Below are 17,163 nucleotides of genomic sequence, written 5' to 3'. Positions count from 1 at the left end.
GAGCAGCGCGAAGCCATTGATTTGATAAAGTTCTTTTAACTTTTTTGAAGCATTTTCCACAAAGTGACATTTTTTTAAATGTTGGCTAATTCTAATACAAATAACATTTTAAAAACTGTTGTGGTTGAAGTTGCTATTAATCTTGGTTTGTAGCATTAGAATTTATTTCTCACTACTCTTGGCCGCTACTGGAGCCTTCCCCTCTAATGTTACCTTCCATCTACTCTGTGGGTCTTGTGTGTACCTGTTTGTCTACATGTTATTTCCCTCAATGGTATGTGAGCTTCTTGAGAACAGAAACTGTTTTTTCCTTTCTTTGTATCATCAGTGCTAGCATAGTGTCTGGCCCTTAATAAATGTTTAATAAATTCTTGTTGATCAATTGTTTAAGTGTAAGTTGTCCATGTGTGTAGTTCTACATCTTTTTTAATTAGATGCATTTCTAGAAAGTTATATGGATACTTATATGTGGTAATTTTTGATAAGATATTGTTTTATTGTAATTTAGATATGTGTTCTCACAGGAAAAAATATGGGTTCCTGATATACAACAAATGATAATTGACCCATCAGTTCAACACCAGCCGTTCTTTCCTTTTGATTATATAATGTTGGGATATTTACTATTCTTTGAGATTGCAAGAAGTTAGTGAAATGGACAATCAGTACATTTTTTTCTTGTGATATTCATTTGAAAGCAGAGGTGTGTAATTTAATATCGGTACATAGTTTAGCCTCAAGATTTGGTTGTATTGGGATAGAGGCTGGATTGAATGACTTCTAATGTCTCCTTGTACTCTGATTTTATAATTCTGTGATTATATGTTAAAGTACAACATTTCTTCATTAAGATATCTTGCCAACCTCAGGGAATTTCACTGTTTAAGTAGCCATGTTGGGTGTTCCCCATGTGTCCAACACTTAGTGAAATTTATGACCTAGATGCCTAGAAGAACCATCTAGAGTTGATTTTTTTAAATGTATAGCTTCAGTAATACAAATTATCCTTCACTTTTCCCTTAATAATAAATAGGGTTGGGATATACGGTTTCACAAAGCATGTTTCTTTGTCATTAATAAGGGAACTGTTAAAGAAGTGCTAAACTTCATTTCTAATATAGTCACCAAGTGTATTGACTGACGATACTTGGCAATGTAGTCAAGGTACAACATTAGATACACAGACTGGATACTTTATCAGAACTATAGAAGTGAGCTTGCCTAGTGTCAGGCTTCCCAGTATTGTAGCTTTAGGCAAGAGAAATACAGTAGGGGAGAGTGGGTTATCTTACAGTGAGTTTCTCTCAGGCATCTCTCAGATTTCCTTCTTAGCTTCTTTTGTATAACTGTTACTTTACAATCATCTTGTATTATACTGTGTCAGACTCTTAGCTTCAGAAAGGGCCTTGGAGGTCATTTAGATCGTATCCTAACAGAAGCTTAAAATCGTATAACATCCCTGACAGGTCATTTAGTCACTGTACATTAAGACCTTCAGTCATTTAGGATCCTACTTTCCCAAGGCAACTTTTAGGACAATACTCATTTTTAGAAAGAACAATGTTAGGCTGAAACCTGCCTCCCCTATGTCTTACATCTATTTGCCCTGATTTTGTTGAATTTATTCTATTTGACCAAGGGTAGTAAGTTCACACCCTCTGTTTCAGGGAGGAGAAAGTACCCCTTGATTGCTGGCAGCTACTTTAGAATTTTAGTGTGGAGGTGGAGGAGCTAAGACTAAGAGGGTATGTCTCTCTGTGTACATATAAAATATATGTATATACGCATACATGCTCATATGTACGTATATGTTATCTCCAATTAAAATGTAAGCTCTTTGGTAGTGGATTGTTTCACTTTTCTCTTAGTTTAGTTTAGCTTAGTTTAATGCCTTGCATACAATAGGTGTTTAATAAATGCTTGTCAGTCACTTGATTGATAGGGTGAAAGGTGGCAGAACACTACAGTGGAAAGAGCACAGGACTTGGGTTCAGATCCTAAACATTAGTAACTGTGCAGGCCAGAGAAAAACTATTTTACCTCGTGAGCTTCAGTTTGTTTGTAAAATGGGGCAAATCCTATCTCTGGTATCTACCTGACAGGGTTTGTAAGGATCAGATGAGCTAATGTATTCAAAGTGGTTGGTAAACATCAAAGTGTATTCTAAATGTCAAGCCAGATTTCAAAGTGCGAAATTCCACACATTTGACTGCTGTGGGGTTGAAGAATACACATGATGACCTGTGTGGATAAAGCCATATGTACCAGCAGTTGTTATAATTTCAGAAAACATTTTAATAAAATTTATGAAAACACATGAAATGTTTATGGCACATCCAGTGAATGATGGTTCTAGGCAGGAAATATTAACTTTTTTGTTTCTACCAGAATCACCGCACTTGTGCTTGTGAAAAGAGATGGACTTCAGTGTGTGATGAGAAGTTTTAATAGCCTAAACTATTGATACTTTCTTAGTCTGTTAATTCAGGCCCACATATAATAGTTTAATCATTAAGTATGATAGTCCTTGTTATTATGAGGAGTAACTATATGGTTAGTGATAGGGCTCTGTAGCCACAAAGGAAAATGTCAGCTTTTTTATTTAGGCTTAGTTGTACCGAATTAGAGTGATACTAGGTGTCCAAAGATCTAATTCTTTTTAACTTTTTAAACTCTTTTTAACTTTCAAAGAGAAGAAACATGTCGAACTCCTCAGTTATGAGGTTACCCCCAACTCCATTTAGAAGTATATTATATGAGTGTTGCACATTTGTAAAAGTGAATACATTAAAAGAGGTCAAAGATACAATGATGAAAAAGGGAGAAAAACAGCAGAAGGAAATTAGATGTAATTTGTTCTTAGCTGTTTGCTATATTCTCTTTAAGAATGGGTAAGTTAGTTAGAGCTGTTGAAGGTCGGAGCTCTTACTTAACTCTGAGGACCTGATCCTATGCTTTGTTTTGCATGTGTATGTCCACAAAGTTAGGAATAAGAAAGATTGACTTCTTTGCTTAAAACCCAATGCAGAATGCCACAATCTCCAGGAAGCTTCTCCTACTCTCAAGTTTGCAAGATCTCCTCTCCTCCCCAATTCCACATAGCAGTCTTTTATGTGGTTATCGTATTTTGTAGTTGTCTGTGTGTATGAATCATTTCTCCCAGAGAGCTGTCTCTTAATGAAGAATAAGAAAGTAGAAAAACAGTTCAGTGAAGCTAACACGGCAAAAAGTCTGACATTTTATGTACAGGTGAAGAAAAATTTTATTTTTTATTTTATTAATTTAGATAAATAATTTGGAGGACAACTTAGGAATTATAAGGCTGTAAATAATTTATCATAATTTTTTTTAAGCTAGCAAAGAAAATTGAATGGAAAGAAATTAAAAATGTTTACAAATGAAACCATTGCCTGAATGAAGCAAGGGAGAACTACTGTATTGGTCTGAATGTAGGTTATTACCTTGAAATGAGAGCTTTGAAAAAAATGTCTAAGCTTAGACTGAAAGATTAAGATTTTTCTACATGTCATATTTTGGGGGAAAGTATGACCTCTTTTTGTACCCATCCAGTATATCACCTTGAGGCTGTCTTGTTAAATGCCCTCCGAATATTCCATGCATCTGGCATCCATATCCGAAGGTGAAGTTAATGATGGATGTTTCTATTCATAGGTCTAGGTAGGCCCACCTGCCTTTTCTAAAAGCCTCTAATCTTTGTTAAGACTCTCACTTAATAGCTGTAGCAGCAGTTTTCAGGTTTCTCTTGGGCTTTTGTAGCTCTACTTCTTGACTTGGCAAGGTGCTTGATCACTTTGTTTAAATAGGCCCACCCCATTTGTTATTGCTGCATGCTAGGCTGGCCTTCCTTTTGCCAACATTTTGTGGTGATGGTGACAAATAGGTGTTTCTGGCTGCCTTTAGTGTTTTTTGAGGCTCAGTGTGGCTGCTACCACTCCCTTCTTGCATGATTGAATCAGAAGTGAGAAAGGCAGACAGATATATTCTGGTATCCTGTTGTTGTTGCTACCCTGTGGTTGTTCACAGTGTATGCTTCTTGTGAAACTTCTGCTTTGGATTCTAGCTTAGAAAGCCTTGGCTCCATCCATCATTTAAATTAAACAAATGGTTAAAAATAAAACAACCTCCTTCCCACTAAAAATACAGATATAAAATAAATTAGGTAGGGAGGGCCTAAAAGAAGTTATCCTGGACTCATTTCTCAAGTTTGCAATTGACTAGCATAAAAAGAACCTGAAGGTGTAGGACGGTCTTCCCTGAATTACGAGTAAAGGAGGTGAGAAAACCCAGAGGAATGCTTTTAGTTATTACGTTGTTAGAATTGTCCTTTAAAATTATCAGATTCTTTTCATATTGCTAACAGGAGTTATTTAGATTTTTTATAATCATTCTAGGAACTTTTGTCCAAGCCAAAATATTGACCATCTTTTCTGCTGAAAGAAGAGCCTTTCTAAAAGACCATTCTATTTGATCAAATTTCCTATGTCACCAGAAAAGTAGTTTGGGGAAAAGGCCATTATGATAGCATTTTCTTTGGGATAAAAGCAAACCCCAGTTGGAAAACGAGAGATTATCCACTTCTCGCTCCTTGTCAAAACAGTTTTTATTATCTCTACTCTTATGGAGCACATGAATAATTTCAGTCAGGTTGCAGTTAAAATTTGCCAGTTTTTTTTTTGCTTATTTTGTAATGATTTTTCAGAGGCTGTATTATGAAGACATATATATATATATATATATATAATATACATACATTTTTTTTTCTTCCTGATGAGAGTTTATGAAGCTTCAGAGGTCAGAAGGTCTAGGTTTTTCTGGTGCTGACTCTTAAACCTCAGTGTTGGGGTGAGATCATCTGTTTCCACTTTTCTTTCAGTTTAATAGAAGATTATTTTATTTTGTTAGTTACAAGAGTGCCTTGATAATACATAGGCAGTGAAGATTTGCATGCTAGAAGTATCCTCTATGACCTGAAAAGAAAGTAAGGTAGGCATGAAGGAAGAATAAGGGATATCAGGTAGACAGTCAGCCAGCTTGAGTATGACTAGTTAATCCACAAGTTATTAAAAGAACTAGAGAAAAGCCTTGTAATTCATTAGTTATATCCTTTAATGGGAATTAATGGAAGGATGTGGATGAGAATTATTGTAGAATGAGTAGGAGTGGAAGGGCTTTAATCTGTGGGAGAGGTAAAACTTATATTAATGAGAACACAAATTCAATGAAATGTCCAAGAAAAGTATGGACAATTGAGGGAAGAATAAAAAGTGTATTCTGCTATTTTTTTATTGAAAATGGAAACATTCATTTGATTAGCTGGTCTGTGATATCACCTTGCATTAGAAATATGATTTACCTGAGTGTTTTCAGGTCATTGTAGTTCATTGCTTTGACTAGTACTCATCTTCTAAGTGTAATGAAAATGTGTTCTTTATGAGATATAACCAAGAAAATGCCATTTTTTTTAAAAGAAAAAAGAAAATTTTTTTTTGCTTAATGTAGATGATAAGATTTACTCTCATTAAGAAACTGGACTAGAATTAAGAATTTTATTGTTTAATGTTGATGTTGTTTTCGATGCTGTAGAAAACATAAAAATGTTATTGACCTGCCTTTGTTTTATGGTTGACAACAGGTCAAATCTGCAGTACACTAATGCACAATTAGTGCACTAATGCACTAATGCACAAGCCAGAAATCTAAGATGTTTCTGGTTTGTGTTTGGTAGCCAGAGACAGAAGAAAGGTATGTTATCATTTAAAGGTTTTATTAGAAGTTTTTCAGAATGGAATTAAAAGCAGAGGAAGTATTTGTCTAGAGCAGTAGTGCTCAAGCTTTTTGGTGTCTGGGCCCTTTATACTCTTAAGAATTATTGAAGACCCAGAAACTTTGGTTTATGTGGGTTATAGCTATTGATAGTTACTGTATTAGACATGAAAATATCTTAGTATTATTATAAAAATAGTTTTGACCTTGAGCTCTAGACCTTTCACCCAAGTTCCTTCCTACTTTGAGAACCATTGACCTAGAGAGCGGAGGAAACTCTTAAGATTTGAGGGTAAAAGGAATGTACAGATGAGAAGGGGTGATGTGGAGAGGGAAAGCAAGTGTTGGAAAGGAATGAAAATGGGATGAGACCTGAGGCTGAAACTGCCATGAAAACACTGACATGTATTAATTTATATATACAGAGTGAATCAGAGACAATTGAATGAGAGAATTATAATTAAATGATTAGAAACTGATCCTGTTTGTTGACCCCATTATTCCACTACTAAAGATGTTTATTAAGGATGTTAACGAAAGGGGAGAAAGACCCATTTATGAAACAATATTTATAGTTGCTATATTTGCACCTTTTGTGGTTCAGTTGTTTCAGTTTTGTCCAATTCTTCATGACCCCATTTGGGGTTTTCTTGGCAAAGATGCCGGAATGGTTTGACGTTTCCTTCTCTAGCTCATATTACAGATGAGGAAACTGAGACAAACAGGGTTAAATGACTTGCCCAGGGCCACACAGCTAGTTAGTGTCTGAGACCAGATTTGAACTTAGGAAGATGAGTCTTCCTGACTCCAGGTCCCACATAACCACTGCATCCTCTGCTGTGCCATATTTGTAATAGCAAGAACCAGAAACAGCTTATGCTTCCAGTTGGGGAGTGACTGAATGAATCTGGGCGTATTGATATAATGGACAATTACTGCCCCATAAAAAAAGAAACATATGAAAATCAGAAAGAATTATAGAAGATCTATAAAAAGTAATGTAGACTACAACATATGTCCTTATTTAAGTAAGCCAATTTTTAAAAAAAACCAAAAAAATGTCTTTGAAGAACACAGAAAAGAAATTGGAGGGATACACAGAATAAACAAAGTATTAAAGTTTATTTTTGATTTTGTCAAAAAGTAAGTAGCATAGAATTTGTGGTTCCGTTTTTCCTTCATTTTGTTTGTTTCTGTAGCAAATGGGATGAAATTTATAATAATTATTTAAAAAAGAAATTAGATGGGTGGTAGAAAGGTTGGATTCTTTTAGCAAGCTCTGTCAGAATTTGCTTGCATCTTATCTGACCTTTATTTTTTGTTTTATTTAAAAACACAAATGTAAAGATTCCCCAAAGCATAGGGATATCATTAACCCCCCCACCAAATATATTAGATGTACTAAAAAAATTTTGGCCATATTTGCCAAGCTACTGCTCTGCATTCTTTAAAAAAGTTTTTATTAGTGATACTATATTACATTCATTTCTGAATATATATTTGCTTCCCCTCACTCCCCCCTGCCCAGTAAACCATCCCTTATAGCAAAGAATAAAAAGGAAAGGAAAAAAAAAAGTATTTCAGGTAAACTAACCAACTTATCTACTAAGTTAGAAAGTATGTGAAATGATCCATATGTGTGCAAAGAAGGAAGGGAGGCTTGACATTCTAGCTATCCTTACCTCGATCCTTTAACACTAAGCTAGAGAAAGAACAACGGCTGCTTCTAATAAACACATGTAAGTGTTCTGGACAAGGATGAAGTGGAGGATTAAAAAAAAAGTTTAGTCGAGGAAATTCATTTTAGTTCCACAGCCTGATATTCATTTTGGTTTCATAGCCTCATGAACACTAGGTTTACATGGTTTTGCTTCGTTTTGTTTTCTTTCCAAAGGTTTAGTCATGTGGGATATTGCCTATTTTCATCGTTGAACTACATATGCCAGGTTTTGGGCATCACTTGGAAACCATCCGGGGAAAATGTATTCAGCTATTGGCTTTACAGTTAACTGTTAGTTATCTTAGACAGATTATTTCTCCGATTTCTTCATTTGCTAGATTTGTGTTTGTTAAGAGTATCTATGTTTTAGTAAGCTCTTTACTAAGTAAAACATTTGTTGCAAAAACAAATTAAATGTTATTCTACTGCAGGTGTTTGAGGGCAAGGAACATATCTGTCTATAATTTTTACAGCAAAAATGGGGCATTGGGCATATAACCATGGACTTTTAGCTTGAAGTCTGTATACACATATATGTATATATGTGTGTGTGTGTGATATATAAATATATGTAGGGAAAGCATTTAAATTGGTAAACTTAAAAGAATGCTATATAATTGTGAAGTGTTGATGATCATAGTAATGATAAAGTAATATAGAAGCTCTGATAACTTTAAATCCTCATTAAGACTTTTGGAAAGACCTGTAATCTTGGCCTAGTTCTCTTAAGTAGTCACACATGACGTCTGTATGTAACTAGGTGAGTTATTCTTTCAAGTCTCTTCCAACTCTTAACATTCTACACTGTCTTCTATCAGTACTTATTTTCTCAAGAGTTGCAGTGTGAAAAAGAGGTTGATTTCTTTAGCTTGGTTCCAGAAATAAACATCCAAGCAGTAGTGGGGAAGAAATTGTAGAGTCAGAGCTAAGTTTGATAAAAAGAAAAGCTTCTTAACAGATAGAACTAACTGGTGGAATGGGCTGGTTCAGGAAGTAGTTGATTTCACAGGTGGGGAACCTGCGTCTTTGAGGCCACATGTGACCTTCTGGGTCCTTGGAATATGGCTTTGACTGAGTCCAAGTTTTATAGAACAAATCCTTTTATTAAGAGGATTTGTTCTGTGAAGTTTGGATTCAGTCAGAGGGATGCACTTGAGGACATAGAGGACCACACATGGCCTCAAGACCGCAGGTTCCCCACCCCTTGTTAGGTCTTCTATGGGAGCCTAGATGTCTACTTCTCTGGGATGTTGTAAAGAGGATTCCTATTTTGCTACAGACTTTGCTAATCACCTCTAAAATTCCTTCTGACTTGAAATTCTGGAATTAAAATTCATTGTCTTCAACATTTTACCCTGTATGGCAAGATAAGGTCAAAATGGGCACATGATTTACACATGAACAGTCCAACTATAAACAAATTAATAGAGCAAGGAAAAGTTTACCTGTAAGATTTACGGAGAATGGAAAAATTTATGACTAAATAAGAGATAAGAGAACATTATGAAATACAAAATGGATAATTTTGATTACATAACATTTTTGCACAAAAAAACCCAATTCAACCAAGATTAGAAGGGAAGCAGAAAGCTGGGAAACAATTTTACAGCCAGTATCTCTGATTAAGCTCTCATTTCTAAAATATAGAGAGAACTGAGTCAAATCTATAAGAATAGAAGTCATTCTCCATTTGATAAAAGGTCAAAGGACACGAACAGGCAGTTTTCAGATGAAGAAACTAAAGCTATTGATAATCATATAAAAAATGCTCTAAATCACTGTTGATAAGAGTGCAAATCAAAACAACTCTGTGGTACCACATCACACCTATCAGATTGGCTAACATGACAAAAACAGGAAGATAATAAATGTTGGAGAAGATGTGGGAAAATTAGAACACTAATGCATTGTTGATGGAGTTGTAAAACTGAACCAACCATTCTGGAGAGCAATTTGGAACTATGCCCAAAGGGCTATAAAACTGCACATACTTGGATCTAGCAATACCGCTACTAGATCTGTGTGCCAAAAAAATAATAAAAAAAAGCAAAAGGACTCACATGTACAAAAATATTTACAGCAGTTCTTTTCTTGTGGTGACAAAGAATTGGAAATTGAGGGAATGCCTGTCAGTTGGGGAATGGCTGAGCAAGTTCTGATATATGAATGTAATGGAATACTGTTGTTCCATAAGAAATGGTGAGCAGACAGACTTCAGAAAATCCTGGAAAGACTTGCATGAACTGATGATCAGTGAAGTGAGCAGAACATTGTACAAAATAACAGCCACACTGTGTGATGACCAACTTTATTAGATTTAATTCTTCTGAACAATGCAGTGATCTAAGATCTTAAAAGACTCAGGATGGAAAATTTGGAGTCTGCAGATCAAAGTATGCTATTTTCTCTTTCTTTTGTTTTTTGTTTTTTCTTTCTTATGGTTTTCCTCTTTTGTTCTGATTCTTTTTTACAACACAACTAATGTGGAAATATGTTTAATATGATCATACATGTATAGCGTATATCAGATTGAATGCTGTCTTGGTGAGAGGAGAGTAGAGGGGGGGGAAATTTAGAACTCAAAATTTTATAGAAATGAGTGTGAAAATTAAAACTAAATTGATTAAAAATATTCATGGTCTTTCAGGGCTTTCTATATAATTGACTTTTGAAATTTAATTTGTGTTCATAAGCAAGAAAATTATTAGTTATTCATGTAACCATTTTTTCCAGAAAATATCAGTAATAATAACTGATGTTGTACTTAAAAATTTGCAGAACACTTTAACTTTTCATTTGGTCATCACAATAGTTCTCTTTGAAATTATTAGAGTTGTTACAACTCCCATTTTATACAGGAAGAAACAGAGGCTCAAAGGAGTTAGTGTTTGGGGGCAGGTGGGTCACACAGCTAGTAAAGTGTGATAGTCAGAATTTGAACTTAGGTTGTCCTGACTGCAGATCTAATACTTCATGTACCATGATACCTTGGTGATTTTTAATTCTTTGGTAAGAAGTTAGTGTAAGAGCAACCCACCATTTGTGTAAATGTTTCTGTGTGTCACAGAGAAAATATTAGTTAGTGGAAATGTTTTGTGTGTGGTGGAGTAAAGTTGAGAGAGGGATAAAAATAAGTATTTTGGTAAGCATTTTTTTTTTTTGGGTAAGACTTATCAGTTTGCTATTGTATGTAGAGCCACATAGACTAACAAATGAACACAAAGTTACATAGTATGAAAAATGAAAAGATTTGTAGAATTTTTGGCTTTTTTCTCCCCATAAAAACTGGAAAATAAACAGTAAAGAGGCTGTGGATTTCCTTTTTTTCTTATACCTTTGTATAACCTTTATATCTTTTTAAAATAGACCATTTCTGCTGTGACTGTGAGAGAAATCAGGCTGAAGTTGTGTGAAAGGAAAAGATGTCCTGTTCTGCATAGTTTTACCAAAACAAGTGATATTTAAAGAAATTAACAGTACTTTTCATTCAGAAGTAAAGTAATTAAATGCTTTGGAAAAAAGAATTAAAATAAAAAACTTGCCCAGAGCACAGTTTCCTTTTGTGAACTGTAGTGATATTAGTCAATATAAATTTTTCAGATGTAGCAGGTAAAGAGAGTTTAGCAAGTAGTTGCTATTTTCTGTTTGTAGGTTTCTTTTGAGGCCATGGTAAACAAATTAACTTGTGTTTGGTTATTTAGAATATAAGAGGTTGCTTTAGATGTCAGGAGCTAAATTTTTTTTTCTAAAAATATTTTTTTTCCCAAACGTAACATTAAATAAATGTTAAATACAATGAGTATTTCCATATACAAAGTAGAACAGAAAAAGAGGATTATACATGAGACCTCAAACCTCATTGCATACAGCTCACTTATATTAATGAAATAAGCATGCAGCTTTCAAAGCTGCCCTGCTTGCTTCTCTGGGTTTCCTTCTCCCCTCTTCCCTTTTGTGTAATTTGAGAAATGCTTCATTGACCCCTTCTCTCTTTCCCTCCCCCCTTTCCTCCCTCCCTTCCTTCTCCCTAACGTACTCTGGCAAAAAAAAAAAAAAAAAAAAGATCCTTGTAACAAACATGCATAGTGAAACAAAACAAATTTACCATTTTGATCACATCCAAAAATGCACGTATCATTTTGCACCTTGAATCCTTTAACTCTTTGTCAGTTAGTGGGTAGCATGCTTCATCATAAGAGTTCTAGAATTGTGCTTGGTCATGGTCAGTAAATGTTCATGGAGCGTTTATTGTGTGCCAACCATGATGTTTAGCACTAGGAATACAAAGAATGACAAAAACTAGTTCCCACCCTCAACGAACTATTCTAATGAAGAAGGCAAACATGAAAATAATTCGGTATATACAAGAGATAAATATAGAGTAATCTTAAAGGGGAAGGCACTAGCAGCTGGGGATGTGGGGTTGGGGTGTTGGTGAGAAAGGCCTTTGGAGAAGGGGAGAGTTGATCTGAGATTTGAAAGAAGTCAGGGAAACTTAGGAGGTGAAAGGGAGGGGGGAGATCATTCCAGTTACCAGGAGCAGGCAGTGCAGAGCCACAGAGATGGGAGATGGAATAGTGTGCATAAAGAAGTGTAGACCTTAGAGTAAGTATATTGTATGAAATAACATGTTACAAGTGCTTTGCAAACTTCAAACTACTACATGAATGCTAGCTATTGTTGTTGTGGAGTTTGTGGAGGAGAGTAAAGTATAGGAATAGGAAGGTAAGAAGTGGCCCAGTTTTGAAAAGTTTTAAATGCCAAGCCAAGGACATAATTATATTTGATCCTGGAATTCCTAAGGACCCAGCGGAGTTTCTTGAGAAGGCAGTGTTACAGTCAGACTTAAACTTTAGAATAATTTTTTGGGCAGCAGAGTAGATAGAGATGGACTGGTGTAGGGAGAGACTGATTCTAAGGCTCTTGTCATAGCCTAGCTGAGAGGTGGTGAGGGCCTGAACTATCATGGTGGCTCTGTGAATACAGGGAGTGGTATTGGAATACCTTTTGTCAATTCTGCCAAAACACTTGTTCTTGAACTCAAATTTGTTCTAATACTATTGATGTATCAGGGAACAGTTTGAGTATAAGGTGAATTTGGAGTTTGTTTATGCATGATTTCATCTATGAGAAACTGTGTGTACGTGGAAAACTGCACATAGCTGAATTGAGCTGCATAGGATGCACATGACACATACATGTACACCTACAGGCACACACCTTCAGACATCTACCAGGTATTCTACTTTTTGACGTTCTAATTATTATGAAGTTTTTCCCGACACCAAACCTAAGTTTTCCTCTTCATAGTTTCTGCCTACTGTTCCTCGTTCTTCCTTTTGAGACCATAATAAGTCAAATTCTTGCACATGAAAACTCTTCAAACACTTGAACTTAATGATCCTATCCTTCCCACGCCCACGTTTTATAGTTTTGTTTTCTTCTGGCTAAACAATCCCATCTTCTATGTTTTCAGCATGTTTTAAGTTTGTTTGCCTTAAGGGGAAGCTACATTATCAGAAATCATCTGGAATGGGAAACAGGAGGCATGGGATATTTACGTCCTTTCAAGTGGACTCACTTCTTTGACCTTTCATTTCCTCATTTTGGAAATAATGTAACATACTAGTATTTTAAGATTCTTAGACAAAACACTTTTCTTATAACAACCCTGTGAGGTCTGTAGTGCAAATATTATCTCCCTTTTATAGGTGAGGAAATGTCGACTTAGGTGGTGACTTAACCTCAGGTTCTGCTCATTCTACTTTATCAAGTCAGGTAAATATGTGTTTTCTAAGCACTTATTGGTTAGATTAGGTGATTTCTAAAGTCCTTTCTAACATACAGATTCTTTTCTGTTATAAAAATATCCAAAGCAGTCGTTGGAAAATGTTTGTTAAAGTAACCTTTTAAAAAGTCATGCTTATTTCAAGGCACATTAGATCAAGTAAAGAGATTCTATAAATATCACTAATGTGGAAATAATTTGAGATTTAAGAATAGAGATTTATTTATTGCAATGTCCCAATCAAAAACATTCTAAGGAAATAAGAATTCTAAAGCTGTCTCAAAATGATCCACCCTTGCCTTAGTCTTGAGGTTGTTTTGGTCAGGTAAAATTTGAAACATTTGAATAATTGACTTCCCAGTCAGTTTTCTAATTACATGAATTTGTAGTCTCGAGCAAGTAACATTCATTGGTTTCATGGCTCTCAGTTCTTAATGGACTTGACAGCTTTGGGGCTCCTTAGAAAGGAAGAAGACCGTGAATAATAGGGAAGAAAGCTGGAATGAGCATTTACTAAGCATTTACTATCTTCCAGGTTCTGTCCTCTGCATTTTACAAATATGATTTCCTTTGATCTTTACAACCACCCTGGGAGGGAGGTACATTACATAATAGAATTATCTAATGGCTTTAGTCTTCCCATTGGGAAACATGAATGATTTGATTTGTCTTGATTGATCTTTTTGGTAGTGAGCAGGTAGAAACAATGACAATTCTAGTATTTCTGTTGCCTGAGTTACTACATCTGGTTTAGAAATCAGAATAAAGTTGGATTAATCGTTTCGGTGACTTAGAAACTCTATATAGTTTAGTATATTTATTATATTAGCCATGTATAGTGAAAGGAGCATGGATTAGGAATCAGGCTTGAGAGATGAGTTCTTGCTTTACTATTTACTCGTGATAGCAGATAGAAGCTGCTTCAACTTTCTGTTTCTCATTTTCTTCCATTTCTAAAATGGGGTGAATAGTAACTGTTAATAGTAACTAGAAACCCTAGTCAGTTGTTTTTATGAGGATCAAATGAGCTAACATATATGTGAACACATTTTGGAATGGTACCGTGTGTGTGAGTGTGTGTGTGTGTGTGTGTGTGTGTGTGTATGGGTGTGTATACACACATTTCTATTATTATTACATCTAACTTGGAATGTAAGATTCTGGTTTGGGCAGTACAATATAGTCCTTATTTAAAACTCGTTTTTGGTTTCTTTAACATTAAATCAATATCTAATAAAGGGTTTTTATGATTTTAGACTGAAATGAAGTGTGTATTTGTGTCTAGATTTATAGCCATATGTATATGAGAGCAGTATTGTTCTTGATAGTACAGTTAAGACTGTCAGAATTTCCATTATTAACTTTCTTTTGGATGCTTTCAAATTTCAGTTTAGCTTTGCTTTGGTTCACAGTGATAGAATCTGAATGTTTTTTGGTGAGATGCTTTTTTCCCCTTGTTTCTCCAGTGGAGAAAGGATGGAGGATATTTTATGTGCCTTTATTGATGTATTTTACAAAACTTTATCAAAAAGTTTTGAGAGTTGCTTATATTCGTTTTCATAAGCCTCTTTTATGTTACCTGAATGTGACATGAGATATTTTGAACTGTCAGAGGCTCCCATGAGACAGAAGTTCTGACAGACCCTATGTAGCCTGAAAGGCCTCATGTGTGATACTGTGGATGAGCTGCATGTTTGTCATCTAAGGCCCATCTCATGTAAATTGATAGAGCTTCAACGTTTCTGGCTTGACCACCATGAGGTGAATTTCTTTAGCCACAATAAGTCAGCACAGTAAATAAGATTTTATTATGATTTGCAATGGGTTTTATGTGGGTAGAAGGAGCATCCAGGCAAATGAAATTACAAACTTTTTGAAATGAAGGTAGTGTTCTGTTGTGATCTACTTTTAGAACAAGAGGGACCTTAGTATGAATTCTGCCTTGTGATTTTCATATCGCTTAAGATCCTTGGAACTGTTATCTCATATAGGATGAGACATTTGGTCTGCATGGGAGATACTTTCTAGTGAGTGCACTGAGCTGAGGGTACTCTTGGTGGCTCTTTTGAGGTGATAATATGTTCTTGGAACCAGTAGAGCCCTTGGCAGGTATCATCCTGTCACTGATGCTTAGTTTTTAATATTCTAACTTGGGTCTGGTTTTCATTATTTGTTCTTAAAATGTTACAAATTAAAATTTAATATTGGGCAAAGCTAGAATACTTCAATTAAAACCACATGTCAAGTTTTATTAGCCTAAAATCAGATGTTTACTCTTTTGGATGTCATAGAACAGTTCTAGTAAGTGGGTAGTGGTTTGGGGGACTTGAAGACGTTCAGTGTTGAGACACCGAGGAATTTCCTTCTTTCACTGAGGATGTTTCTTAAAATGCTCTAATGTATAGGGAAATTATTAAAAAAAATTTTTCATACAGCTTTGCCTTTTATAGCAATGGAGGTATTAGTCCTCATTCATTTCTTAACTGTCATGTCATCTACCTTTGTCTCTTGTTTATCATTTCTTTAGTCCCTGTTAATTCCCCTGATTCTTTTCCCTTTCCATTTTTAAAATGTAAATCCTCCGAAACACATTGTTGTCTCTCAATGGAAACATCTGAAGGATCTTACCATCTACAGGAGTCCTCCAGATGCTCTCATTTGCAGGTAATATTGTGTTGATTACATCAAGCTCTAAAACATTGCAGAGCCTCCTTGAAGAGTTCTATAATTATTCAAAGGCATTTGGCCTCGCTATCCCCTCAGGAAAGTCCATGTAGATAAAAAATTTCTGTCTAGATTTCAACATGTATCTGAATGGACAAGATAGAGAGTTTGTTCAAATGTTTGGGAAAGACCCAGATGGGGAATGAGCTGAAAAGGAGGAGAGTGGGGTAGATTGCTTTTGGAAAATTGCGGAATATTTTTAATGACTTCAGGTAAAAAGCCAAAGCCCATCTTTTCAATACAGACATTTTACAGGTTGGCAAATGTTAGCAAGACCTGGAATATCACTGCCTCTGAAGAACTAAAGTTAAGTGTCACACAAAGAGCAACAGAAAGGCACATGGTAGATGGGAGCAGACTGCAGCATATAACCAGTGAGGATTTTGGAAGAACAGGATCATCAAAGAATTGTTTGACAGAAAGAGGATAAATTGGTCATTGGGCTAGAGTGACCAGTGTACTCCACGTGGGACCCTAGCATGTTAGGAGAAAGCAAGGAAGGTCTCTAGGATGTTGGGTAGAACACATGCAGCACTTTTGTAGAGAATTTTGGATAGGATTAGTAGGCCTGGATAAGTTGCCTCCATCTTGGAGAGAACTCTTGAATTGATAGAATAGATAATCAGGACTGTGTGCAATTTAAAACTTCTGTATGAATAAAATGCATTTATACTAAGAAGGGAAGTGGTCAGTAGGGAAATATAAATCAACTATCTCTGATATCCAAGATATAAAGGCAATTTGCAGAAATATATAAGCCCCAAAGGATTGTGAATGAACCGTTCTCAAAAGGATGCACACTGTTCACAGCTATATGAAAGTATGCTCCAAATACTACTAAAAAGAAAAGTGCAAAATAAAAAATTCCAGCAAATAGGCAAAGATCACAAAATATGATTAGTGGTCAGTGTTGAGACATTGTGGAAAGATGGGCAGTATAATTCTGTATTGTTAGACCTGTGACTTCATCCTGCCATTCTGGAAAGCAGCTTAGAATTGTGCTGCGAAAGTGACTAAATGTCCTCTTCACTTTCTCTCTAATCCTCAGTTTTTTTCCAGTCTACTGGCTGCCTCCTTGCTGCCTACAAACAAGTCCACATTTCCCTAAAAAACATTCACTTACTCTAAACAGCATGACTAGCTGTTG

General features: G+C 35.4%; 1 protein-coding gene across 5 annotated transcripts in view; it reads left to right on the top strand.

Annotated features, from left to right (window-relative positions):
* The window catches only part of PPP2R5E (protein phosphatase 2 regulatory subunit B'epsilon), a 159,682-nt gene that overhangs the window by 41,698 nt on the left and 100,821 nt on the right, over positions 1 to 17,163 (top strand). Inside the window, exon 1 of one of the 5 annotated variants that reach the window (XM_072629419.1) lies at positions 13,221 to 13,282. The exons of the other annotated variants lie outside the window; for them this stretch is intronic. The gene's annotated coding sequence lies outside the window, so the exon portion shown is untranslated. Of the gene's footprint in view, positions 1 to 13,220; positions 13,283 to 17,163 lie in introns of those variants that run through there. 5 annotated transcript variants of the gene reach the window in all.

This window comes from Notamacropus eugenii, chromosome 1 (genome assembly GCF_028372415.1).
Source record: "Notamacropus eugenii isolate mMacEug1 chromosome 1, mMacEug1.pri_v2, whole genome shotgun sequence".
NCBI classification, from domain to species: Eukaryota; Metazoa; Chordata; class Mammalia; order Diprotodontia; family Macropodidae; genus Notamacropus; species Notamacropus eugenii.
The sequence above is the reverse complement of the archived record's forward strand: the minus strand, read 5'-3'. Positions and strand labels throughout refer to the sequence as shown.